This window comes from Elaeis guineensis, chromosome 3 (assembly GCF_000442705.2).
Source record: "Elaeis guineensis isolate ETL-2024a chromosome 3, EG11, whole genome shotgun sequence".
In the NCBI taxonomy this organism is placed as follows: Eukaryota; Viridiplantae; Streptophyta; class Magnoliopsida; order Arecales; family Arecaceae; genus Elaeis; species Elaeis guineensis.
The window spans coordinates 94,135,759-94,162,554 of record NC_025995.2 but is presented as its reverse complement, the minus strand read 5'-3'; the positions used below and the strand labels follow the sequence as shown (position 1 = coordinate 94,162,554).

At 40.9% G+C, this 26,796-nt stretch overlaps 1 pseudogene; it reads left to right on the top strand.

Annotated features, from left to right (window-relative positions):
* The first annotated feature begins 8,192 nt into the window (after window positions 1-8,192).
* On the top strand, window positions 8,193-12,820 carry LOC140856281 (uncharacterized; annotated as a pseudogene).
* The last annotated feature ends 13,976 nt before the right edge of the window (window positions 12,821-26,796 follow it).

Here is a 26,796-nt window from a genome sequence, read left to right as displayed (position 1 = left end):
GGCGAGGTTCTCCTCCTGTCCCTAACATGGCCATGGGGGCACTTAAGGGCCGTTATATGGGCCTCTCCCCCGATTCGATCTTAAAATAATCGGACTTTCATTTTGCTCATGTTAGGACGAGGTTCTCCTCCTGTTCCTAACATGATCTTGTTTTGATTGTTTGAAGGGGTTATCCCCAGTCGTAACAAGTCCATGCCAAAAGGGAAAGACATGCAAAGTCGAAAGGAATTTTGATTCAAAGCAAAGTCGTTAGTAATACATTTACAGGTTTTTCAAGTCCCATGGTCGTGGAAGGTCTGCCCCTCCTTGAGGTCCTCCGGTGATGGAGTTGATGGTCCCGATTGGAGGCCGATATCCGGGTTGCTCTTCCCTCCTCGGTGGCTCAGGCTGTGGCAGGGCCCATGGCCGATCTTCTCTACCCTCAGGCCGGTGCCGAATGAACCTATCGAGTCGACCTCGTCGGATGAGCTCCTCGATCTCGTCTCGGAGCTGGATGCATTCCTCCGTGTCGTGGTCGTGGTCACAATGGTAGAGGCAGAACTTGTTGGGGTTGCACTTCCCTGGGTGCGTGCGCATCCTCTCTGGCCTTGGGAGCTGCTCTCTGACTTCCATCAGCACCTAGGTTTTCGATGCGTTGAGGGGGGCATAATTGCGGAACCTTCCTGTGGGAGAGCCCCGTCGAGCTCGGTGCTCCGGGCTTCCCTGCTTGCATGCTCGAGGAGGAGTCTGGATGCACTTGTGCCCGGGAGGAGTTCGAGAACGTGGCCGAGTTTCTCTTGGCCCTTTTTCGACTGCGGGCTTATTCGGGTCTCCCGCCTGTCGCTCTCTCACGGCTTCTTCATCCTTCATTTTGAAGGCTTCTTCAGCTCGAGCGTACCCTTCGGTCCGGGCCAATAGATCAGCAAAATCCCTGGGGTACTTCTTCTCCAGGGAGAACAAAAGGTCGTTCTTCTGAAGGCCGCCTTTCAGAGCGGCCATCGCTACCGACTGGTCCAAGTTTCGGACCTCCAGCGCAGCGATATTGAAGCGGTTGATGTAGGCCCGAATGGACTCCCCCTCCCTCTGCTTGATGTTGATGAGGGACTCTGAACCCTTCCGGGGGCGCCGGCTGCTGACAAAATGAGCCACAAATTGGTGGCTCATCTGATCGAAGGAAAAGATGGTACCCGGCTTCAGCACCGAGTACCAGTTTCTCGCCACTCCCTTCAAAGTGGATGGGAAAGCTCGACAAAGAATGACGTCGAGCGCGCCATGAAGCAGCATCATTGTCCGAAAGGCCTCTAGATGGTCAACCGGGTCCGAAGTCCCATCGTAGCTTTCAAACTGGGGGAGCTTGAAGTTCGGCGGGATTGGCTCCTGCATGATCATTTGAGAAAATGGGGGTCAGTACAAATATCCTCACCATAAGCGGGGGGAGCATGGCGGAGTTCTTCGATCCATTGGTTCATCTCCTGAAGCCTCTAGTCCAGAAAATCCTCTCGACTACGGGTCTCGAGGGTCTTCTGGCAGGATGGAGGTAGAGATCTTTCGGGGGTGGAATCGTGATCTGATTGGGGGCTTTCCACCCTTGGATTCATCTTTCCGAAAAAGACTGGGCGGCAGGCCCAAGTGGCCCGTCCCACCGTCGGATTTTGGAGTTCTGGCGACGCTCTTTCCGGCCGCACCGATGCCTGCGGCTGCTGCCGCTGTTGCGTGGCCTGCACAGCTTCAGTGAGGCCTCTGACCTGCTGCACCAGTAGGTCGAATTGCTCCGTGCCAACCACTGTTGCCGGAGGAGGAGGTAGAGGCTGGGAGACTGGAGGTGAGGCCGGAGCCTGAGATCTGGCCGCGGAGGCCGTGGATCGCCGTGTGGATACTTTGCGGGGAGGCATCGGGCGAAGATCAAGTGGGGGAAGGAGGAGTGGACGTCGGAGAAGATGACCAGAGGCGGTCCCGTTGAGCGCTCCTTTAAGAACAAGGGTACTGCGAAGACACAGACCCCTTCCTCTAGTGCCAATCCTGTTGGTGCAAAAATCCGTCTGCGTCGGAGAAGCTGGAGTCGAGGGAGTCGCGGTCGCCGCCGGGACCTGCAAAAGAAGTCTAGACCGGAGGTGGGGTTGCTCCGGCAAGACCCTCCGACGCTCAAGTCAGTTTTCTACCTCAACAAGAATGGAGTGCTCGAACGAAAATTTTAGCAGAGTTTCTAGGTAAAAATGAGAGCTTAGAGAATAACGTATCTGGGGCCCCCTTTTATAGGTGGAGGGGGCAACAGACTGATAGCGATATCTGTAACCGTTTGGTAGTGGGCTGCCCAGGGTCAGGCAGAGTTTGTTGTGAAGAGTAGTGGAGTGGGATCGTGGCCACCGTCGGGACGTGCCACGTGGAGTCTATTGCGGGTAGTGGAACGACGTCTGTTGTCGCGACTTGCCAGGGGGTGGGAGGAATCGCGCGGTATCCATCGCAGGGAGTGGAGCAGAATCGTGGTCATTATGGCGATCTGTCAGGGAGTGATGGAGCCACACGAAATCCGTCGCAGGAAGTGGAGCAGCGTCGTGGCCGTTATTGCGGCCTGCCAGGGAGTGATGGAGCCGCGCGGAATCTGTTGCAGGAGGTGGAGCAGAGTCATGGCTGTTGCTGCGGCCTGCTAGTGGGTCCAGGCCTGTCGGCCGAAGTTCAGCTGGAGTGTCTGGCGGAGAGAGGTGGCTAGCCACCCGTCTGAGAGGAGCTCGGAGTCCGGCTCCCGTAGGAGTCTAGATGAAGTCTTCCTTCAGTTGAAGTCGGAGATGAGGTCCGGCTCCCGTGGGAGTCTGGACGGAGTCTTCCCGCAGACGGAGTTGGAGACGAGATTTGGCTCCCGTAGGAGTCCGGACGGAGTCTTCTTGCGGTTGAAGTTGGGGACGAAGTTCGGCTCCCATAGGAGTCTGGGCGAAGTCCACCTGCAATTAAAGTCAGGGGCGAAATCCGGCTCCCGTAGGAGTCTGGGCGAAGTCCACCTGCAATTGAAGTCAGGGGTGAAGTCCGGCTCCCGTAGGAGTCCGAATGAAGTTTACCAGCAGTCGAAGTCGGAGATGAAGCCCGGCTCCCGTAGGAGTCCGAGCGGAGTCCACTTGCAATTGGCATCGGGGGCGAAGTCCGACTCCCGTAGGAGTCCGGATGAAGTCTTCCTGCAGCCGGAGTTGGGGACGAGGTCTGGCTCCCGTAGGAGTCCGGGCGAAGTCTTCCTGCAACCAGAGTTGGGGACGAGGTCCGGTTCCCGTAGGAGTCTGGGCGAAGTTTACCAGCAGTCGATCGTCATAGAAATTTGGGTGGAGTCCGTCCGTTGCGAAAAATCCGGTCGACGCTGGTGGGGGCTTATTCGTTAGCAAAACTTGGGAGTGTTGCGGGGGCTCGGCCGTCCGGAAGCTTTGAAGAGACGTCGTCGGAGGTCGAAAGTCGGTTGGATCTCCGGAGGGTCACTCCCGTCACGAACTTTGGCTGGGGGATATTTTATACCCAACACCTATCTTATCTTATTATGGGTGTTGCCCTTAAATTGATTTGAGATGAATATGCACAACCAATTTCAAACAAGGGGTTCTATGCAACTAAATTAGATGCATGAAACTAATAAAACTTAAAAGCTTACCTTGTCTCCAGCGATCATCAAAAATAAATCTACAATGATGAATGCTCTTAAAATTAAGTTTCTACTCTTGTCATGCAATTTTTATTAGGTTTATGTGGATGAATTTTAGATTAATTAAAAAAATAGTAATTAATACTAAAAAAATTAGTTAAAGCTAGGGTTTGGATTGATCTCATCAAGTAAAATTGAAAGCTTTCTATATCTTTTTTGAATTTTTTAAATTTTTTCTGCACAAAGATAAAAAAATAGAAAAGTTAGTAAGTTAAATTTATAAGAAAATCAAAAAAATCAAACATTAAAATTGTTGCCTTCCCCGACAATGGCGCCAAAAATTGATAGGATCAAGATGCTGTCGTTAGGACACCATGATTATCAATCAAATTCTGACTTCAATAAAAATTAAAAATATATAGAAAGTAGTGAGTCGGGTCGAATTCACAGAGAAAGCAGGATTTTGATTTGAAATCTTTGATTTTACAAAAAAAAATAAAATTTTGGAGAAAGCAATTTAAGTCAAAAAATAAAAATTAAAAGTGCAAAAAATAAATCGGGTACTAAGATCTACTAACTAGATCCTAGCATCTACTTGCAATAAAAATAAATAATAAAAATTTAAAAAAATATAAAAATAAATTGATACTAAGATCTACTAATTAGATCATAGCATCTACGTGCAAAAAATAAAAGACAGGAATTTAAAGTGTAGAAAAATAAATTTTGTATTAATTAAAATTAAAATTTAAATACAAGAAATTTTAAAAAATAATAAAATAAAATAAAAATAAAACTGTAACAAAAATTTGAAGTTGATTAGCCAAGCCTCGTCGGAAAGATGGTTGATGACCTCTCCGTCTTCCGTCGTACTCCGTAGAGCGAACCGACTTTTCTCCTTCTTTTTCTTGGGTCCCTAAAGTTATTTTATTTTTTTTAAATTTTTTTCTATACTTTCTACTCAATTTTTCTGCTCTCAAAGCTTATTCCCGAGCTCTCTATTTATAGATAAATTTTTTATAATTTTTTGGTAGGAAAAGGAGTCCTAAAATCCTTTAAAATTATATTAATCTCTTTAGAAATATTCCTGGCCATCGGATCAGCTTCGGACTATCCAGATCTGCTCAAAAATCAGAGTTATAATCCTTATCAGGGTCAGATCAAATGTCAGCCATTGGATCTGGGTTCTGATGAAGTTCTGGCCGTCGGATCGTGCAAAAGAGTCCTATTCAAAGTCGGCAACGAGTCTGAACCGTCGGATCTGGGTCTGATTGAATCTCAGTCGTTGGATCACACCCAGATCTTTCTCTCACTGTGAGCTGTGCCTGTGGACCGCATAACTATTTCTGTGGACCGCACCCTGATTCTGTGGACCGACAGATCGGTCCACCGTGCACCGGAGGTAATATTTTTTATTTTTTAAGGTATTTTAGCTCCGTTTTTGCTCCGATTTTTACCTGAAAAATTAGAAAAAATATGTATTAAATTTTTTAAAAATTTTTCTTCATTTTGGTGCTTAAATTACTCAATTAAATTAATATCTATTTTTTTATAAATATATCTAATTTCATATTTTTTTTTCAAAATCACTTATTTTTTAAGAAAATTCAATAAATTCATGAAATTAAGATTTTTAAGAAGATGTTAGCACCATAAATTATCAAAAATACCTTCAATAAATATAAAAATATATCACTTATCATGTACAAACTTTTGGTATTGTGTAAGAAAATAATAGACTGCATGATCGTCAGTAATAACTTTTTTAATTCAATTAGCCATTGCCTCATATTTAGATTCTTAGGCTGCTGAAAGGTCAATACCGCACATACAGGTTATTGATAGCTAGTGAAAAAATATTAAAAAAAATAATATATTAGCAATAGCTATTAGTGACAACAAACAAGCCATCGCTAATACTCCACTTTATCGACCATAAATTACGATCAAAATATTTTTCATTGCTAAAAGATGAACAACTTATTAGTGACGGCATTATTGGTTATTAACGATGGCAAAACCATCGTTATTAATTTAATTATAAAAATTACTATTAGCAACGGTATTAGCGACGGAATCTAGCCATCGCTAATAATCTATTCTAAAATACCCCTCGATCTCTGATCGTCCTATTCTTCATCCGCTGCCGCCCCTGAAACCGCCGTCTCCATCCCCGTTTTTCGCCCTCCCCACCATCGGAGGCCACGTTGCTGCGCCCAAGACCCCGAACCACCATCCCCTCCTCGGATCCGGCATCCCCATGCTGGATCGATCGTCGTCGAACCCATGTTGGCCCTCCCCATTCTTCCCCACCTGCCGTCTCTTCCTTGGTGCAACTGGACGCTCGTTGGAGCCCCGTCTTGATGCCCCGACCTCTCCCTTCTTTCCAGCCTCCCATATAGCTCCCCCGCCACCTTTCCCGCACTGGATCGGGCATCCCCGTGCCATCCCAAGCCTCTTCTCGTCAGATCTGGCGTCCTTGCCTTTCCCCACTGCATCGTCAGAACGCCACCGTCGAAAGCCGTCGTCCGCAGATGTCGCCTCCAGAACTCCTCTTCTTTACCGTCATGTGATTTTTAGCGACAGTGATCGTGATGGCTTCATCGCCATCACAACAACCCATTCTCATTTTTTTAAATTTTTAATATTTAAAATTAGATTTATTCGATTAATTTAAATTAATAATATTATTAATTTAATAATAATATTAATAATATTATTAAAATTAATAAGATTATTGATAATATTATTTAAATTAATATTATTCTCGAAAGGTGAAACCACTCTGGGAAGCTCTTCGGCAAGAGTAGTCCTATTGCCTTCGACGGTAAGTGTTCGAGACCGGCCTACCGTCGGACTGGCTCTAGCCCACTCATTTACTCCAGTGGAAATCAGAGCAATTCGATGATTGGGTTCTAGGCCCTAGGTCCGGCCCGAAGTCTAAAAAAAAAATTTCAGATCGGACTCAAGGATGGGTGTGCCCTGGCACAGTCCGGCCCATTTCCAATACTATTTGCAATATTGCTCGGTACTTTGAATTCACAAGCACTCTGATATGATAACTCATCTATCGGACAGTGAGGTATGGAAGAAATTTGATACTTGCCATCTTTTATTTGCTCAGGAACCATGCAATGTCATATTGGATCTATCTACCGATGGGTTTACATCGTTCCGTCATGTAGCGACTCTTTATTCATGTTGGCTAGTTTTTATTACTCCATACAATCTATCACCTAGGATGTGTATGAAAGAACATAACATATTTCTTACATTAGTCATTTCTAGACCACGGCATCCTAATCGGAGCATTGATGTATATCTAAGGCTTCTTATTGATTAGCTAAAATTCTTATGGTCCAATGACATACGTACTTTTGATGTATCGAAGAAATAGAATTTTATGATGAAGGCTGCATTAATGTGGACCATTGATAATTTTTCTGCTTATGGGATGCTGTCGGGTTGGAGCACTCATGAGAAGCTAACATGTCTCTATTTCATGGAGAATACAAAAGTATTTCAACTTGAGCATGGTCGTAAGCCCTGCTGGTTTGATTGTCATCATCAATTTTTCTCTAAATATCATCCTTTTCGAAAACAGCAGGATAGTTTTAGGAGGAATAAAATAGAAAAAGATAAAGTACCCTCGCGACTTAGTGGCATGGAAGTATTTCAGAGGATATCTCAAGTGGATGAAGTTCAGTTTGGTATACTATTTGACAAACAAAAACCTCGAGGGTTCGGTGGAACTCATACTACCAATTCGAGACTCCTCAAGATGAGGAGACCGACTGTCAGACCTTCGAGGAGGTCGCCACACATCGGCTTCGTGATGGGCTATACCGCCTTAGGTAGTCTGCTATTGAGTTCTCCAATTTTGAGTCACCATCAGATTGAAAGTCTTTAACGGATCACTAGATACGGGGGGACATTTGGGAGATTCTCTGTGATCAGTAGAGCAGTGAGGAGTACTCAGGTAGATGGCAGAGGGCCCGATAGAATCAGGCCACCCAGTAGAATTCGATCAAGCACACTGGCTATTTTGTTGGCACACATGTCATTGCAGATAAAGTGATAAAAATTCTAAACTTATATCAATCTCATTTTTAGTTGATGATATATTAGGTTTTATTAACTTGATTTTTTTATTATAGACACGGCAGCTGGGTTATGTACCACGACAGTTGCAGTTGTGGGAGGCCATACACTAGTCTAAAAGGATCGGTGATTATTTAGATTTTAGATCCAGACGAATTGCAGTAAAATAAAATATTATTTACTAAATTTTTATATATACTGATATATATAATAGTACTAATGAATTTTTAAATTATGTAGACGGATTACACGGAGTACGTCGTGGCTCGGCACGGTGAGGACCCATCCTCTCAGTCCCTCCTTGACCTCGAGGGATGGCTCAGGGCCATTGGAGGGGTTAGTAGGAGCCGGATCATAGGATTTAGGCATAGCTTCGACTCTCCAACAGACCTCGATGATCCAGACATACGCGTGGGACGATGCACATGTCAAGGAGGTCATGCAGATGCTTTTTTGCCATCGATCTTAGAGCTTCCGGGATGCTTTCTACAATACGATGGTTGAGATTCTCCATGATCCACATTTACATGATCAGCTGAGCTCATTGTCACTGCCATCACAGTAGGTAAGTCAAGTAGTATTAATAAATTTTTTTATTTATTTTAAATTTTTATATTTAGAAACTTTACATAGTTAGACTTGAGTTAGAGGAAGGGGATTTAGGGATCAAAAGTCAATTTTTCTATCTGATAGATGGGATGGAGGTTTAGATATATTTGTATCATCAAATGAAATGTGTAAGAATAATCCGTTCGAGAATCGAAGAAGTATATCGAAATATATCCCTCCATGTTGGTTTAGGCTTGAGGTGGAAGGGAGGAAAATCAAGAGGTCAAAATTCAATCTAACCATCTGATGGATGGGCTGGAGGTATCTATAACTTCGTATCATCGAATGAAACATGTAGGAACAATCCGTTCAAGAATTAGAGGAGTATATCGAAATATATCCATCCGTGTTAGTTTAGGCTTTAAATGGGAGGGAGGGTGTATCCAGAGAGTCAAAATTCAACTTAACCATCCAATGAAATACTGGCTGAGGGCGTTTATAGCTCCATATCATCGAATGAAATATGTAGGAATAATTCGTTTGAGAATTGGAGCAGTATATTAAAATATAATCCTCCGTAAAGATTTAGGCTTGAGATGTATCAATTATAATAGTTTTATAATTTTAATTAATTTAATTCTAAAGTTATTAATAATATTTTATTTTTCTTCATTACAAGATACAGGGACATCCGACTCTCATCCACCTTTTGCTGTAGAGAGGACGTATAGGAGCAGAAGCAGGAGAAAGAGGATGATCTCTATTGATTTTTTTTTTTTAGTTTTGATATATTGTATTTGAAATTTGAGCAATATTATTTGTATAATTTAATTTTAATTTAATATATAATATTAGTTTTTTATTCATGATGGTGATAGTTAATTATTAGTTGGTATAATGTCCGTAATATAATTATTTCTTAATTAAATTATAAGAGATTTTAATAAATATAATTACTAAAAATATTTTTTATAAAATATATATAATTATTAGTGACGGCTTTAGTGATGGAAGTGCCGTCACTAAAAATATTAGCAACAGCTTATTAGCGATGGAAAGCATCGCTATTATATTTTTTAAATTTCTTACTTTCAAATTCAAAAAAATTATTAGCGGCTGATAACCATCACTAAAAGCCATTACTAATAAGGTTATTAGTAACGGTAAAGGTGCTGTCGCTAATAAGATTATTAGTGATGGCAAAGGTGCCGTTGTTAATAAGATTCTTTAGTGTCGGAGTTTTTTCTGATAGTCTATTTGTTAATAGTATTAGCGATGGCGATTTGCTTATTAGCGATGGTGGTTGGCTGCCGCTAATACTCTATTTTTTTATAGTGAAAGTGCCTGCTGCTTTTTGTGGACCTGAGAGTCAAGAAACTGTACAGAGAGCACCAGCATCTTTGGAGCACAAGCTCGTAGAAAAGAGATTTTTGGAGCAAGAACTTGCTAAAAGAAAAAAAATCTAAGGTTCAACATCCATTTCTAATTTACTATGATTAAATCTTGATGCTGTATGTCTTTACTTATTGATGCAACGCTAGTTTATATGCATTAGTTAATATTTCCTTTTACAGTTGATGAGCCTTTAACAAGCTACATGAGGTTTCATGTTTGTTACATAGCATTACTTAGGTGAAACGCATACATAGACTTCGTACCTGTTTATAGGTTCTTGACATTATGTGCTATTGTAATGCATACTTCAGTATGCCCTCATAACTTTATATGATGGGCTTTAAGATGAAGGTTGATAAAGTGCAAAATAGATGGTGTACTATAATATTATGTAAATTTCTTGACATTATGACAGTAGTCCATTGTTTTGTATTGTTTGTACGCCTGCTTGCATTTATGAACTGCTGCCGAATTTGTAGCAAACATGATGAGTATTTCTTTGTAGAATAATTCCTGTTTCTTCTTATGGCAATAGAGGGGAATAATTAGTTATGTCTATTTGGTGTATATTTTTAATTTTTTAAAATAAGTGCTCAACTAATATTTTATTTGTATAATTTTTTTAAGAATATTGTTATTCAATTATTGATCTTATATAATGGACAAAAGTTGGATAAACATGCCAAAGTTCAGTGAAGAATATTCTGAAAGAGTACAAAATTTTATTAAATTTACTGTTAAGAAAGGATCAATGAACGAAAAGATTTATTGCGCATGCCAAAAATGTGTAAATAATTTTTTTCTCAATCCATAAACTATTGAAAAATATTTGGTATGGAATAGTTTTATAAGAGGATTTACTGAATGGGTATTTTATGAAAAATTTATATTGCCATCTTCATATAATCAATCCTCCCATATAGAATATAAATCTAACATTAGAACTAATAATTTATAAAGAAATCCTGCAAGAGAAGATGATATGAGGGGTTTGCTCAGACATGCTCTGAAATTTGGTACTAAAAATTTAGGAGATTTCAGTGAAGGATAAGAAACATGTGTGATACCCAATAGGTCTATATTTACTGATTCTATGTATGTTGAGAGGTCCCAATATTTATCTAATGATGAGATAGAATATCGATATCAAATTTATTGAAAGATTATGATCAAGAACTATATCCAGATTGTAAGAACTTTTTAAATTTTTTTTTCTTGTATATCTATTTCATTTGAAATATTTGAACGGTTGGTCTGTTAAGAATTGTACTATACTGCTCCAATTATTTAAAGATGCATTTCTTAAAGGCACTACTTTACCAACTTCTTCTTATGAAGTAAAAAAATAAATAAAAAAATTAGATCTTGAATATAAGAAGATTCATAGTTGTCTAAATGACTGTATATTATATTGGGATGAAAATATTAACCAAGAATCATGCAATATCCATGGATCTTCACGATAGGCATCACGTAAAGAAGATGCGTGTGATGTATTGAACGAAATGGATGCTACTTGGAGTAAAAAAAATTGGCTAAAATTTTGTGTTACTTTTTTTTATATCTAGATTGAAAAGGATCTTTGCATCATCAAAGACAGCTTCGTCAATAAGATGGTATGATGAAGGTCACACAAAAGATAGAATATTAATATACTTAGCTGATAGTTTAGTGTAGAAAGTATTTAATGATAGGCAACCTGATTTTGCCTCAGATATTTGCAGCATTAGGTTAGGTTTAGCTACTGATGGCTTCAATCTATTTCAGATATTATATTCTACTTATAGCACTTGATCGGTCATTCTGATTTTATATAATTTGGTACCATAGATGTGTATGAAATAGTATTCAGTTCTCTTGTCAATGGTTATTCCAAGCGATAAGGGCCTAGACAATGATATTGATATTTTTTTGCAACCTTTGATAGAGGAATTGAAACAGCTATGGAAGAGTATCGATGTATTTGATGCTTGTAGTGGTCAGATATTCAAATCGAGGACAGCTCTTATTTGAACTATCAATGATTTTTCTCCATATACCAATTTATCTGGATGGAGCAAAAAGGGACGTCTTGCATGCCCTTCTTATAGAGATTCTATCTATTCATATTGGTTAAAATACGAAGAAAAGTTATGCTATATGGGCCATCGTCGATGGTTGGAAGGCCAAACATCCATATCAATTTCAACAAGATATATTTGATGGTACTATAGAATTGCAATTTACTCCTATAGTTCCATTTGAAATTGAGATTCTTATACAAATATATGGTATCAATCACAGGCCTGATAAGATTTTCAAGTATTGTAGGAAAAGAGGAATAGAAGATGTTGAAAGCTCAACGAATGAAAGGTTGATAGAGGATGTCATTACTCACAATCTTGATGCAGGGATGTTTGATGATGCTGATAACTTCTACGATGATGATAATTATGTAGATGAAAGTTGAAATGATGATAACATAATGGAGGTATCTACACATAGAGTTGTTAAATAGTTATGGAAGAAAAAAAAAATATTTTTTTTATTTACTTTATTAGGAGTACAATCTTTTCAGGTATAATCTTGTTGTGATACATTTAGAGAAAAAATATTTATGATAATTTGATTGAAATATTGTTAAATATTGATAGAAAGAGTAAAGATAACTTAAAAGCACGTTTAGATTTGAAAGTGATGGATATAAGATATGAGCTTCATCTGAAAGAGCTTGTTAATGATAAAGTTTATATACCTCATACATATTATAAAATATCCACTCGAGAGAAAGATCTTTTTCTGACATTTCTAAAGAACATTAACATTTCTGATGGCTATGCATCGAATATTTCAAGATGTATAAATCCCAAAGAGCGAAAAATTTCAAATCTTAAAAGTCATGATTGTCACATTTTGATGCAAGATATGTTTCTACTGGCTTTAAGGTCATCAATGGCAAAATAAGTTATTGCTATTGTTGCTTAATTATTATCATTATTTAAGTTATTATATTCTAAAATTCTTGATTCATAAGAGCTTGATCAACTAAAGTCTGGTATTATACTTATACTTTATCATATGAAGAAGATCTTTCCTCCAAGATTTTTTACTATTATAATTCATCTACTTATTCACTTAGTTGCAGAAGCAAAACTGGATGGACTAGTATACTACAGATGGATGTATTCTACTGAGAGGTGATATTGCTAAAATTTATAGTTATAATTTAAAAGTTATTAGTATAAGTAGTATCATAATTATATTAATATTTTAATAGATTTTTAATTTTTGAAGGTAACTTGTGCATTTAAAAAATTATATCCAAAATAGAGCCTATCTCGAAGGCTCAATTATGAAAGGATATATTGCTGAAAAGTATTTAATATTTTATTCAAGATATCTTGAAAGTGTAGATATTATTTTTAATCAACCTCAAAGAAATTATGGTATTATCAATAACTCAAAAATTTATAAATTCTCAACTACTGGAAGAGTTTTAGGAAAGGTTGAAACTTGAAAGTATGGTTCTTAACAAAAAAAAATTTAGTAAAAGTCTATCGTTATGTGTTACTTCATACTGATATAATATTTCAGTATTGTTGGTTAATATAGTTATATGTTGACATTTCTTTCATTATCATTGTATATAATATTCTTATTCAATGAATTAATTTTCTTGTAATAAATTTTTGGTTGCTCAAAAATAAGCAAACAATAGCATTCCACCCAATCCAAGGATTGAGTAGCGATGATTGATCAAGTTATTCCCTAAATGACTTTTTAAATAGATTAATCATCTATGTGAGTAAAAGGATTGATTTTGAAATATATTTATTAACATTAAATAAATAATACATTAACAATTTTATCATGATTTTTAGGTACCAATGATGATGGAGAGTAACTATTCAAATAAATTAATTGTCATTGTTCGAGATCCTCATAATATTGTAAATAGATATAATGATTTCATTGTTAATAGATTCAAATTTCATATAAAAGAATGTAAAAAGTTTAGAAAAATCCAGAATAGTGGATCATGATGGAAGTTGATGGAAAGACTTATTATGGTGTACTTATGAATATTTTTGAGTTGAATTATTATGAAAAATTTAAAATTATATTATTTCGATATAATTAGTGGATATAAACTCATCAAGAGGCTTGAAGCAAGATACAGATGGATTTACACTTGTAAATTTTTTAAGATTGACATATACTGGTGTGTTATTAAAGAATGATATATATATTTTTTTATCTCAAGCTCATTAAGTATTTTTTGTACGAGACTCGAAAGATAAAAATTAGATTATTATTGTGAGAATAAAATCTAACGACTTGTATGATATGGGAAAAGGATTGAAAGTAGAGGATAATGAGGCTTATATGTAGTATATGCCTTACAATCTTGTCTCGACTAATAATTTAAATGCTACAAGCTTGGTTAGGATGGATATTGAAAGAAAAAGTATTGACTGATTCTTAATTGATAGGAGATATTTAAGATGTGCATATTCTGTATGAAATATTATATTATATTATCATATTCATTTAATAGATTTTATTTTTTATTAGCAATTCAATCAGTATTATATTTATTATTTGATAATTTATGCTCATTGATTTTTATTTCTATTTGTGAATGCTAGATGTTATCATGCCTTGATGCAGATGATTTGATGATATTAAGTTACAAACTTTCTAGGATGGATTGTATTTTGATCAGTCCTGACAGTCAAGGCAGCCATAGTAGTCCGAGGCCGGTCCATCATCCATGCAACAGTCCGAGGCCAATCCTCCTTTATCCACACAGCAGTCTAAGCCTTAAAATGATCCTCCTGCTAATGATGATGCTATTATAGATGAGATACATATCCAGGATAATTAAATAAAAATATTATATATTCATGACTAATAAGATTTAAGTATTAATTTTGGTTGATTGATTCGTAATATATTTTTTCATTTTATACATTTGTTATAGATGCATCTAGGAGAACACGAATTAGACATGGATCTACATAAGCTTGAGATATCTGGTATTTAGCTGAGGGTGAGAGGGTTCTCATCTAGTGCAACCAGATGGGACAGCCAGTCAATAAGGGTGCCAGATTATTGAGGAGCTTTTTAAGCACTGTTGCACGAAAAGATAATTAGCTGTCTTTTAAACTATACGAAATGGAATGATATGCTTCTACATTGAGAGGTGATATTGCTAAAATTTATAATTATAATTTAAAAATTATTAGTATAAGTACTATCGTAATTATATTAATGTTTTAATAAGTTTTTAATTTTTGAAGGTATCATGTGCATTTAAAGGATTATATCCAAAATAGAGCCTATCCCGAAGGCTCTATTCTGGAAGGATATATTGCTAAAGAGTATTTGATATTTTGTTTAATACATCTTGAAAGTGTAGAGACCGTTTTTAATCGACCTCACAGAAATTATAATATTATCAATAATTCAAAAATTTATAAATTCTCATAAGACAACTTGGACTCACCAGCTCGGACATGCATCGAGAATATTTTTTGAGGACTACTACTTCATCCAAAACAACCACTTCGAGTTAGGAAGTGAAGGGCAAGTGTTATAGAGTTGAACCACCTCGGGCATTGTCCTTGGGTCTCGTTGTCAGATATATTTTTTAGATCAACTGCAGTACCGAGGCAGACTCCAAATGACAAACATCATCTGAATATCCTAATAATGAAGCAAGCAACTTCAACGAACTTTGTCCCCGTGTTCTTAGCCAAATACTGAAGCCATCAATTCTCTACTATTGACCTTATAATCGGCCCAGCACCCGTCAAGATTGTCATACAGATCTAGAGGAGAATAATCTCATCGGCTTCCATCTGACCTCCCAACTCGGGCACTCACTGACCTTAAGGTCGGAACCTTGCCAACCACATGGGACAACCTCCCACGATCGACACCAATAATGACACATCCGAGCCTGGCCTCAGATACACACTGACCTCCAGCTATCAATCTATTTAGTCACGTGAGCAATTAGTTGGAATGTTTCTAACAAACTCCTAAAACATGGACTAACAACTTAGTAGGCAGACTCCTTATGCTAATGGCCTAACATATCATAATCTAGCCTACCGGCCTATGTAATAGCCTACATCTCCATCTCTATATAAAGAGGTAATGAGAAGATCCTTGAGGTAAGCTAATACTCTCCCTTTTCTACTGTACTCAGACTTCGATTAACTTAATCATCGAAAGGTCCTCCATCGGAGAACCTTTGACGAGAGTGAATTTTTTTTATAGATCCTTGTCGGCATCCCAATGCGCGGACCATCCTTCGTCTTCAGCCACGTCAGCATTCTTCAGAGCCTTGATGCAACAATAGTCAGTAACAAGAAGACTTATCTCAGTTATTTATCATTGTAACTCTATTAATAAATAAAAAAATTTTGGCAAGATATTAGTAAATTGTTGCGGTCCAAATTTATCGCATTAAATGTAACTACCCATATTATTTTCGTATTGGTTAGGTGCCCAAGGCAAATGTGCGATTGCACTCACATTAGCTATCCCTATCCCATGTTAAATACTCCAAGACTTCTTTATATTTGGATTTGTGAAAGTGCTATCTGGTAGAAGTTTGAAGGTTCAAGGATAAGTTCAGGAAAAAGGTGAAATATTAAGAGATAGAATGGAGGTGAGAAGGGAGTAAAGAAAGGGTAAAAATTTTCATCAAAAATATTATTTCAACTCATAGATAAAATAATATTGACTCGATTAAGTTATTCTGCTGGTGTTGACCAACTATTTTTACTTGATATCAAAAAAGGGCTATGTTAAGAGTGTTAACACAATAATCTACTACCATATATCCCTTAGATAACCCGTAATCAAATGCTACCCAAGAGACTATATTTGTCTAGTAAATGCTAGCAGAGAGATAATAAAATGATATAAGTTACATATGAAGTTATATATTTAAGAATCTAAATAGCAGCACTCCAAAAAGAACCTCAACATTAGTATTTTTTCCCTACAATTGCAATTTCATTTTTTTCCTTTTTCTTCCATGACAATGGGTTTTGATTTTTTTTTTTTTTTTGGGTACAAAGGGATCAAAGATCAAAGTCGAAGATACACAACACGATGGGCATCAGCCATGGTCAAGCGATTCAATTCTATGGAGAAATGATCTATTCTGATAGCTGTCACTTGGTTCATGCTGGCCTCCTTTGCAAAGTGATCAGCTATCTGATTACCATCCCTAAGAATTTGGTTGCAAGAAAAATGAAGTAATCGGGATATCATTATAACTCTTATACTCCTGATGGCAGGTGTAAGGAAGGATTGTTGCCATCAACTTCAAGCAACTATGGATGGGTTTCGATTGACTCACCAAGCCCTAACTACTTTGATCCAAAGTATATAATCTAAGTGTACTTGGATGCTTTGAGTGATCTCTTCAATGCTCTTCTACTCGAAAGTGTGGACAGATTGATCATGTCAATCCATCTAGTTAATGTAGAAGTTTGTGTAGATCAAGTTGGCTCCCAATTCAGAAGTCCGAAAAACCCATGCGATTGTTGGACTCGGGAAGGTCAAGTTACAACCTGCCTAGGTTAACCCATTCTCGGCCTGTCTAAGTCAACTATTTCAATAATACCAAAAGAAATATTGATTTATCATTTTGCCTTTTACAACTAAATCTCGATCTTAGTTATATCGAAAACTTATCCAAGTTTAAATCCTCTTAATCATCACTGCTATCCTAGATTAGTTATAAGATATGTTTGGTTAAAGAAAGTAATGTATAAAATTTTTATTTATCTCTTGTAAAATATAAATAGTAAGATCCTACAAATTGATTGTATAGATTGTGCATATATAATATATTAATATTATCTTGTAACATGTTAGTATTATAATTTTCGATATTTATTTATATTTTATTTTTTTAAAAATTATATTATTTTGAAACATTTATTTTTGAGTCAGGTATCAAAATTGGTCAATGTGTGGATTGGTTGGTTGGGTGAATAGGTAGCTTCGTTTGTTACAGAGTACTTTGGGAATCTTAGATGGAAGATGTTGTGGTTAATTTTAATAATAGAGAGGCCACCAATAATTTCTCATTGATTGTGAGATAAGGAGGATTCTGATTTATATAGGAGAAGACCATTCTTCCTACACGAGGCACTTTTTTAAGAACAAAACTATGAGGCTTATGGATCAGAGTAGATAATACTTTACGTGTCGGACCGAATCTTTATCCATAACAATGATATCTTAGAAAGGAATCGAAGTTTGCTTCGGTTCCTTGGGACTGAGGTTTGTCTCGATTTTCTAGGGCCGAAGTCTGTCTCAGCTGACTGTGGGACTTCTCGAACTGCACACATCGAAATTTTCTTTGACTGGGGGGCTCTATTATGGTTCTAATAATGTCGAGGGCACCAATAGTCCCATATAGCTGTAAATCAAAAAGAACTCTGACTTATATAGGAGGGGACCGTCCTTTCTACGTGAGGCATCTTTTTGAAGGACAAAATCATAATGTCTATAGACCAAAATAGATAATACTTCGTATATCGGATATAACTCTTACCCACAATAGAAGATATATTCTAGAATTGTGTGATCCATCTGAGCCAACCAGACACATCCAAAAAGAAAGAAAGAAAAAAAAAGAAGGGCATGTCGGCTTACCTTGTCTGCTATTGCATCTCGCAGTCCACGAGGCCGTGTCGTCGGCGGAAGGCTTGCCAAGTTCTATGGTTGTGGTTGGTTTGCCGTTGCATGGATCGCAGAGGGGACAGGGCGTGCAGCGCCGGTCCAACTTTACAAAATTACTGAACACCAAAAAAAAAAAAAAGAAAAAAAGAAAAGAAACTTTTATTGAGAGAAGGCAAATTCATTTGTGGAAAGGCTAGCTGGCCTTGCTGTGGAGGAGTTTTGTTCTTTTTATTTGGCGTTGGGTACTTGAAGTTCTGCCAGCCAGTCGATCATATCGAACACTTCCCCTTGTGTTTACTATTTAATATAGATGGGGACAAAGTAAATAGGCCCAGCCTTTTATATCTATTACAATTCATGCATTCCATGTGAGTATGTTTATTACTTGACATCAATCAACCAATGCAATCATGAAGCTTTTCACCAATTTAAGGTGCATGAAATTTGATTTTTGATTCCTTTAGTCTAATAATTGAAGCAAGCTTGATGTGATGCATGGTTGGGTGGCTGCTGCGGATAAATCTTCCACGTTCCACTTCTCTACCTGCAAGGGGACGAGGAGAAGAAACAAAAAATAGAAAGAAGACTGGCATGCAGACTGATCGAGATGGGACAAATCGGTGGCCGGTGTTGTTTTCTAAAGCCGACGACGCCAAGACGAGAGAAAACAAGGAGCAAGTCAATAGGACGCATTTTTATCCCTTCTGCACACATACAATGTGCCGCTAATTTTCGATAATAACACTAATTCCATATGAGTATGTGATTTTATTTGTTTTCTCTTTATTCTTGAGGGGGCATCCATAATTATTTCAAAAAATGACTAAAGAGAATATGAGGTCATAACTTGATGGAACTTGTCCAAGAGAGTTCTATACGAAACTTCTCCAAATAAAAGAAGGGCACACTGCTTGCCTAATTTGCAAATTGGTATCTTATCTTTCAAATAAAACTTTGGATCCTCTTTAGTTTGTCATTCATTCAATCCTTTTAATTGATTCACCATTCATCATTTCTTTTGATAAAACCAAATTTTATTTGTACCAATCTAGAGAAAATACTAGCCAACATTGTTAAGCTCAAAGCAAGTCAAAAGAATTTGGTTTGAAGACTTTCTTCCTAGCTAATCTCATTACATCAGAGCAAATGTAGGGGGTATCCTCCTTATCCGATTGCAATGAGTTATCTCAATTTTTTGTTACTAAAATAAAAAATTAAAAATATAGGTCAGATAGAAAACCATATATTAAAATTTAATGTTAGAATCTATTTAGATGGTTGGATCCAAAATCTCATGAAATTTACGATCATTTTTTCACTATGGTTTCGAGCCAGCCCATTAAAAAGTGATGCCTAAAAATATAGACTTAGTAAGCTTATAATTCAATATTTTTAGCAGTTGGACCATGAATTTTATTGGATTTTGAGTCGAACCATCCAAATAAGCTCTTTCCAGTTTAATCTTTCTATTTTACAAAAAATAATTAGCTTAGCTAGTTGGCATTTTTTTTAAAAAAATTTTTTGTTCTCCAATAAACTTCACACATTTAAGATTCAAGCATAGTACATTGCTTAGAAAAGTACTCAACCCTGATAACAACGATACAAATGGGCTCATAAGTGCCCACAAGCCAAGCATGACATTGTCAAGACAAGGGGAAAGAAGGTTCAAGTCAATAGGACACATTTTAATCCTTGGGCGCACGTACAATACATCACGGCCTTTGGATAATAACACTAATTCCATATGACTTTGTGATTTTATTTATTTTCTTTTTATTCTTAAAGGGGCACCTATGATTATTTCAAAGCATAATGGAAGATATCCGAGGTCATAACTTGATGAAAGATGTCCAAAGGATTTTTATGTGTAACTTTCCCAAATAAAGAAGCGTGCGCTGCGTGCCTACTTGTCAAATTGTTATCTTATTTTTCAAACTTTGGATCTCCTTTAGTTTTTCATTTATCTAATCCTTTTTACAGAGTGTTTGGTTGGAGAGAATTGAGAGCTTGAATGCGAATAAATGACTTTAATTCTAATTATTTGATTAGAAGAGTTTTATTTTAATTATCAATTTGGAGACAACGGAAAATGGCCTAATCATCTAAGATTCAATCCAGACTCTCTCTCAAGAATTCAAATTTCATTTTACTATTTAAAATTTATTTTTCAAAAAAATCTTTATAAGTAATTGATTTTCCCCATCCTGTCCCATGCTCCCACATCGACTGCTTGCTCCGGACACCCATGCCACACATGTCTATGAGCTAAGCAATTTAGCGCTTATGACGGTGAGCGATGGTTAGATGCGTTGTGTGGCTCGGGTCCATGAGAACGCTGCACACATGCTAACTTGTACGAGGAATGCATGTTTTCAGTGTTAAGATGCCCCGCTTGCTTTCCTAATGCATTCTCGTGATCTCATCCTACATATTAACAATTTAGAGATAAGATGCCAGGGTGTACAATCTATCAAATTAACATGCTTGATGTTGCAATTAAGATGTCAATTGAGTAATTCAAGTGGCAGCAGCATCAAGCTCCTTTTCAAGCTCCTAGGAGAATTATTACAATCATTGAGATCCAGATCCTTGATCCTAGCAAGACCGGAGAGGGGCAGCATCAAGCTCCTTTTCAAGATCCTGCAAGAATTATTACAATCATTGAGATCCATATTCTTCACGCTAGCAAGACCATAGTATTCTTCTCCTTTTCACTAGAACAGATTGATGAAAAAAAGAGAAGGAGATATTTGTTTTTATTTTTTTTCTTACTATCAAGAATACGTACAAGGGCCTATAAATACAGATATGTAGACCCAAATATAGATAGGGAATAACAAGAATATTCCAGAGAATAATCAAGAATATGCTAAGGAATAAATTCCTGGACCTTTAATTGGATAGTTTTCCAATTAAGTTCAATCCTTCCAATACTCCCCTTCAAGATGAGGCGAAGATATCTCGAAACCCCATCTTGTCAATCAATCCAGAAAAAGACAATGAGCTAAACCCTTTGGTTAGAATGTCTGCCACCTGATCAGAAGACCGAATATAGGTAATGCAGATCTAACCCTGATTAATCTTTTCCTTGATAAAATGACGGTCAATCTCGATGTGTTTGGTACGATCATGCTGTATCGGATTGCTTACAATCTCAATTGCTGCTTTGTTGTCACAATACAACTAAAGAGGAAATTTGTTTAGAAGTTGTAATTCCAGAAGCAACTTCTGAAACTAAAGAAGTTCACATATGCCTAGAGCCATTACTCTATATTCAGCTTCTGCTGATGATTTAGCCACCACTGACTGTTTCTTACTTCTCCAAGTAACTAAATTACCCCCTACATATGTACAATACCCAGAAGTACATCGTCTATCATCCAATGATCCAACCCAATCTGCATCAGTGAATCTCTCTACCTGGAAGGTGTTGTGTTGTGAGAACAACAAACCACGACCAGGACATCCTTTTAGGTAGCGTAATACTCTGAAAGCTCTCTCCATGTGTGATTCTCGTGGATCATGCATGTATTGACTGATGACACTGACAGCATAGGCTATATCTGGTCTTGTATGTGAAAGATATATCAACCTTCCAACCAACCGCTGGTACCTTTCTCGATCAATAGGAGCTCCACCATCTGTCACTGTTCGATGATTCTGATTTATTGGAGTAGTAGCAGGCTTACACCCCAACATCCCAGTCTCAGAAAGCAAATCTAGTACATACTTTCGTTGTGACAGAAAAATACCTTTGGATGATCGTCCAACTTCTATGCCCAAAAAATATCTTAGTGGACTCAGATATTTTACCTCAAATGCTTGCTTTAGTTTTCCTTTGAGTTGTTTAATCTCATGATGGTTGTTGGTGCAAAAATCCGCTTGCGCCGGAGAAGCTGGAGTCGAGGAAGTCGCCGTCGGGACCTGCAAAGGAAGTCTAAACTGGAGGTGAGGTTGCTCCGGCAAGACCCTCCGATGCTCAAGTCAGTTCTCTGCCTCAACAAGAATTGAGTGCTCGAACGGAGAATTTAGCAGAGTTTTTAGATAAAAAAGATGAGAGCTTAGAGAATAACGTATATGGGTCCCCCTTTTTATAGGCGGAGGAGGTAACGAATTGATGGCGACATCTGTAACCACCTGTCAGTGCGCCGTTCGGGGTCAGGAGGGGTCTGTTATGAGTAGCGGAGCGGAACCGTGGCCATTACTATGGCCTGCCACGTGGAGCCTGTTGTAGGTAGTGGAGCGGCGTCCGTTGCCGCCAATTGTCAGGGAGTAGTGGAGCCACGCAGCACCCGCCGTAGGGAGTGGAGCAGAATCATGGCCGTTAAAACAGCCTATCAGGGAGTAATGGGGTCGCGTAGGGTCCGCCGTAGGGAGTGGAGCAGGATCATGGCCGTTAAAACAGCCGGTCAGGGAGTAATGGGGTCGCGTAGGGTCCACCGCAGGGAGTGGAGCAGGATCATGGCCGTTAAAATAGCCTGTCAGGGAGTAATGGGGTCGCGTAGGGTCCGCCGCAGGGAGTGGAGCAGGATCATGGCCGTTATTGTGGCCCTGGAGTGCAGATCCATCGGCTGAAGCTCGGCAGTGGTCGGAGCTGATGACGGAGTTCGGCTCCCGTAGGAGCCCAGGTGGAGTCCTCTCGGAGTTGAAATCACGGGCGGAGCCCGACCCCCGTAGGGATCCGGGCGGAGTCCCCTGCAACTAAAGTCAGGTGCGAAGTCCGGCTCCGGTAGGAGTCCGGACGGATCTTACCGGGAATCGAAGTTAGCGACGGAGCCCGGCTCCCGTGGGAGTCCGGGCGGAGTCCCCCTTGCGGTTGAAGTTGTCGGCGGAGTCCGGCTCCCGTAGGAGTCCGGACAAAGTCTGTCTGCAGCCGTTGGAGCCGAGGGCGAAGCCCGGCTCCCGTAGGAGTCCGGGCGGAGTCTTCCTGCAATTAAAGTCAAAGGCGAAGTCCGGCTCCCGTAGGAGTCCGGACAAAGCTTACCGGCAGTTGATGTCGAGGATGGAGCCCGGCTCCCGTGGGAGTCCGGGGGGAGTCTACTTGCGGTTGGAGTTGTCGGCGGAGTCCGGCTCCTATAGGAGTCCGGACAAAGTCTGTCTGCAGCCGTTGGAGCCGAGGGCGAAGCCCGGCTCCCGTAGGAGTCCGGACGGAGTCTTCCTGTAATTAAAGTCAAAGACGAAGTCCGGCTCCCATAGGAGTCCGGACAAGGCTTACCGGCAGTTGATGTCGAGGACGGAGCCCGGCTCCCGTGGGAGTCCGAGCGGAGTCTACTTGCGGTTGGAGTTGTCGGCGGAGTCCGGCTCCCGTAGGAGTCCGGACGAAGTCTGCTTGCGGTGGAAGTTGTCGGCGGAGTCCGGCTCCCGTAGGAGTCCGGACGGAATATGTCTGCAGCTGTTGGAGTCGAGGGCGAAGCCCGGCCCCCGTAGGAGTCCGGGCGGAATCTTCTTTCAATTAAAGTTAGAGGCGAAGTCCGGCTCCCGTAGGAGTCCGGACGAGGCTTACCGGTAGTTGAGGTTGAGGACGAAGCCCGGCTCCCGTAGGAGTCCGAGCGAAGTCCTCCTGGAGCTGATTCTGCTGAGGGCTTCGACTGTGGGTATTTTATACCCAACACCAGTCCCCCTACTTTCGAGTTCGAATTTCGAATGAAGGAAGTACAGAGAGATGGGCACAGCCGAAACCGTCCCCTCGAATCCCGCGCACCGCCGCTCCCAGATATTTTGGTATTAAATGTGTGCATGTCGGAGCTCTTTTTCTGATTAAGGTGACCTGAAGAGTCTTTTCGAAACCCCCGCCGAAACGCGATCCCAAGCGTCGCGCTACAAAAATTTGCGAACGGTCAATCCTTGATAGCGGTGAGGGGGATATGCGGAACACGTGGCATGCCTCAGTTGGCCTAGGTACACCCGCTGCCATAACTGCGCTAAAATCCGCTGGCTATTTAAACCCCCTACTCTTCCTTCGGGGTTTCATTCTGCCAAGAGGACGGCACCTTTCTTTCGTCTGAGAGCCTAGCTACTCAGCTACTTCCCCCGCACCGGTCCTTGCCGTCTTCAGCCCACCGATTCTTCTCTAAGGGGTTCCCACGCCATGTCCTCTACCCCGGAGGCCATCCTCGAAGGGATGTCTAGGGCTTGGAGGAAGGCGAGGAGGAGAACAGCGGCCGGTGAGGATCCCCGTCGTTTCAAAGGGGGCTCAAGGAAGAATTCCTTCAACAACAGGGGTTTAATAACGGGGGCCGCCGGTAAAGGTATTCCGTCCGAGAATTTTGGAGTAGCAAGGCGGGGTGATACCGGTCAAGAGGGCAGAGCTGTCGTCACAAGCTGTGGCGGGATCCTTGATGCCGTCGGGGCTGAGGGACCAGAAGCGGTCGGTGTCGATGGTGGGGCAGTAAAATTCGTTGCGGGGACGGTGGAAGTAGCGCATGCCGACCTTGCTGGAGCGTTTTGGACGGTGGCTACCACGGAGTATTCGCATATCTCTGGTGCCACCGTTGCCCCCAGGGTGACTCCGGTTCTTCTTGAAATAGGTCTTCGTCGTCGCTGCCGTTGCCCTTACCGCCCTCGGGAATCTATCCCATCCTTTTCCCCCTGAGGTTGGGACTTCAGAGGTGGGGCGAAGCAAGGCGGGGTGAAAGTCGATAGGCCCGCCACACGCACGGGACACGAAATGGGAAGAGAAGTTTGCAGCTTGAAGCGGCCTCTGGTGTATTCTTTCCCAAACCGTGTTCGAGAGACTTGCAATGATGTATATTTTTTTCCTGGCCCACCGGATCTTGTAACGTGCATCTTGTTAGTTGAAAAATGAAAAGGAGATTTTGTTACCTCGTCCGCGTTTTGCATCGAATAGTTGTCTGTCGAACTTCTTTATTCTTCTTTCTTCTCTCTTCCTCCTTTTCTTTTTTCTCCTTTTTCCTTTTTCTCTTTTTTTTTTTTTTTTTTTACGGCATCCTAAGGTCATTGGTGGTCCCTTTTATTTGTATTGGATTGGTATTTGCCGAGCTCCTTTTCAATTTTTACACCGTTCGAAGGTACTCGGTTGCTATTGCACCAACCCATCTTTTCCGTCAACGGCAGCAGGCTCGCTCGGGGCCATTCGGGCTTAGGGTCCCTCTTAGGGTTTGAATTCGGGGATCCGAGCCTCTGTCACCCTAAGTGAGTTGTCCCATCTTGCGTCGAAAGCTTTCTTGAAAGATGGGACTCCTGATGGGAGCCCCAATCCTTGCTGTGGCGGGGTTCCCTGTGCCTTGGCCACTGTTTGTTTTCCAATCGTTGCTGTTGTGGTCCATTGCTTCCCTTTTCCTTTTTTGCTTGGAATTTTTCTCCGCTGAAGTCAAGGCGAAGTTCGGCTCCCATGGGAGTCCGGACAAAACCCTCCTGCGATTGGAATCGCGGGTGGAGCCCGACTCCCGTAGGAGTCCGGATGGAGTCTTCCTTGACGTCGTGGACGGAGCCCGGCTCCCGTAGGAGTTCGGGTGGAGTCTTCCTTGGCGTCGTGGACGGAGCCCGGCTCCCGTAGGAGTCCGGGTGGAGTCTTCCTTGGTGTTGTAGACGGAGTCCGACTCCCATAGGAGTCCGGGTGGAGTCTTCCTTGACGTTGTAGATGGAGCCCGGCTCCCGTAGGAGTTCGGGTGGAGTCTTCCTTGGCGTTGTAGACGGAGTCCGGCTCCCGTAGGAGTCCGGGTGGAGTCTTCCTTGACATCGTGGACGGAGCCCGGCTCCCGTAGGAGTCCGGGTGGAGTCTTCCTTGGCATCGTGGATGGAGCCCGGCTCCCGTAGGAGTCCGGGTGGAGTCTTCCTTGACGTCGTGGACGGAGCCCGGCTCCCGTAGGAGTCCGGGTGGAGTCTTCCTTGGCGTCGTGGATGGAGCCCGACTCCCGTAGGAGTCCGGGTGGAGTCTTCCTTGGCGTTGTGGACGGAGCCCGGCTCCTGTAGGAGTCCGGGCCTTCCACTTCGCTCGAGCCAGGGCGAGGTTTTCCTCTCGTTCCCAGCCTAGCTGTGGGGGCGCATTAGGGCGCTGTAAGGCCTCTCCCCCCATCCGGTCTAAAAGAACCGGGCCTCTGACTTTGCTCATGTCAGGACGAGGTTCTCCTCCTGTTCCTGACATAGCTGCGGGGGCACATTAGGGTGCTGTAAGGCCTCTCCCTCCATCCGGTCTAAATGGAACCGGGCCTTCGACCTTGCTCAAGTTAGGGCGAGGTTCTCCTCCTGTCCCTAACAGGGCTGTGGGGGTGCATATGGGCGTTGTAGGGCCTCTCCCCCCATCCGATCTAAATGGAACTGGGCCTTCGACCTTGCTCAAGTTAGGGCGAGGTTCTCCTCCTGTCCCTAAGAGGGCTGTGGGGGCGCATATGGGCGTTGCAAGGCCTCTCCCCCCATCCGATCTAAATGAAACTGGGCCTTCGACTTTGCTCAAGTTAGGGCGAGGTTCTCCTCCTGTCCCTAACAGGGCTGTGGGGACG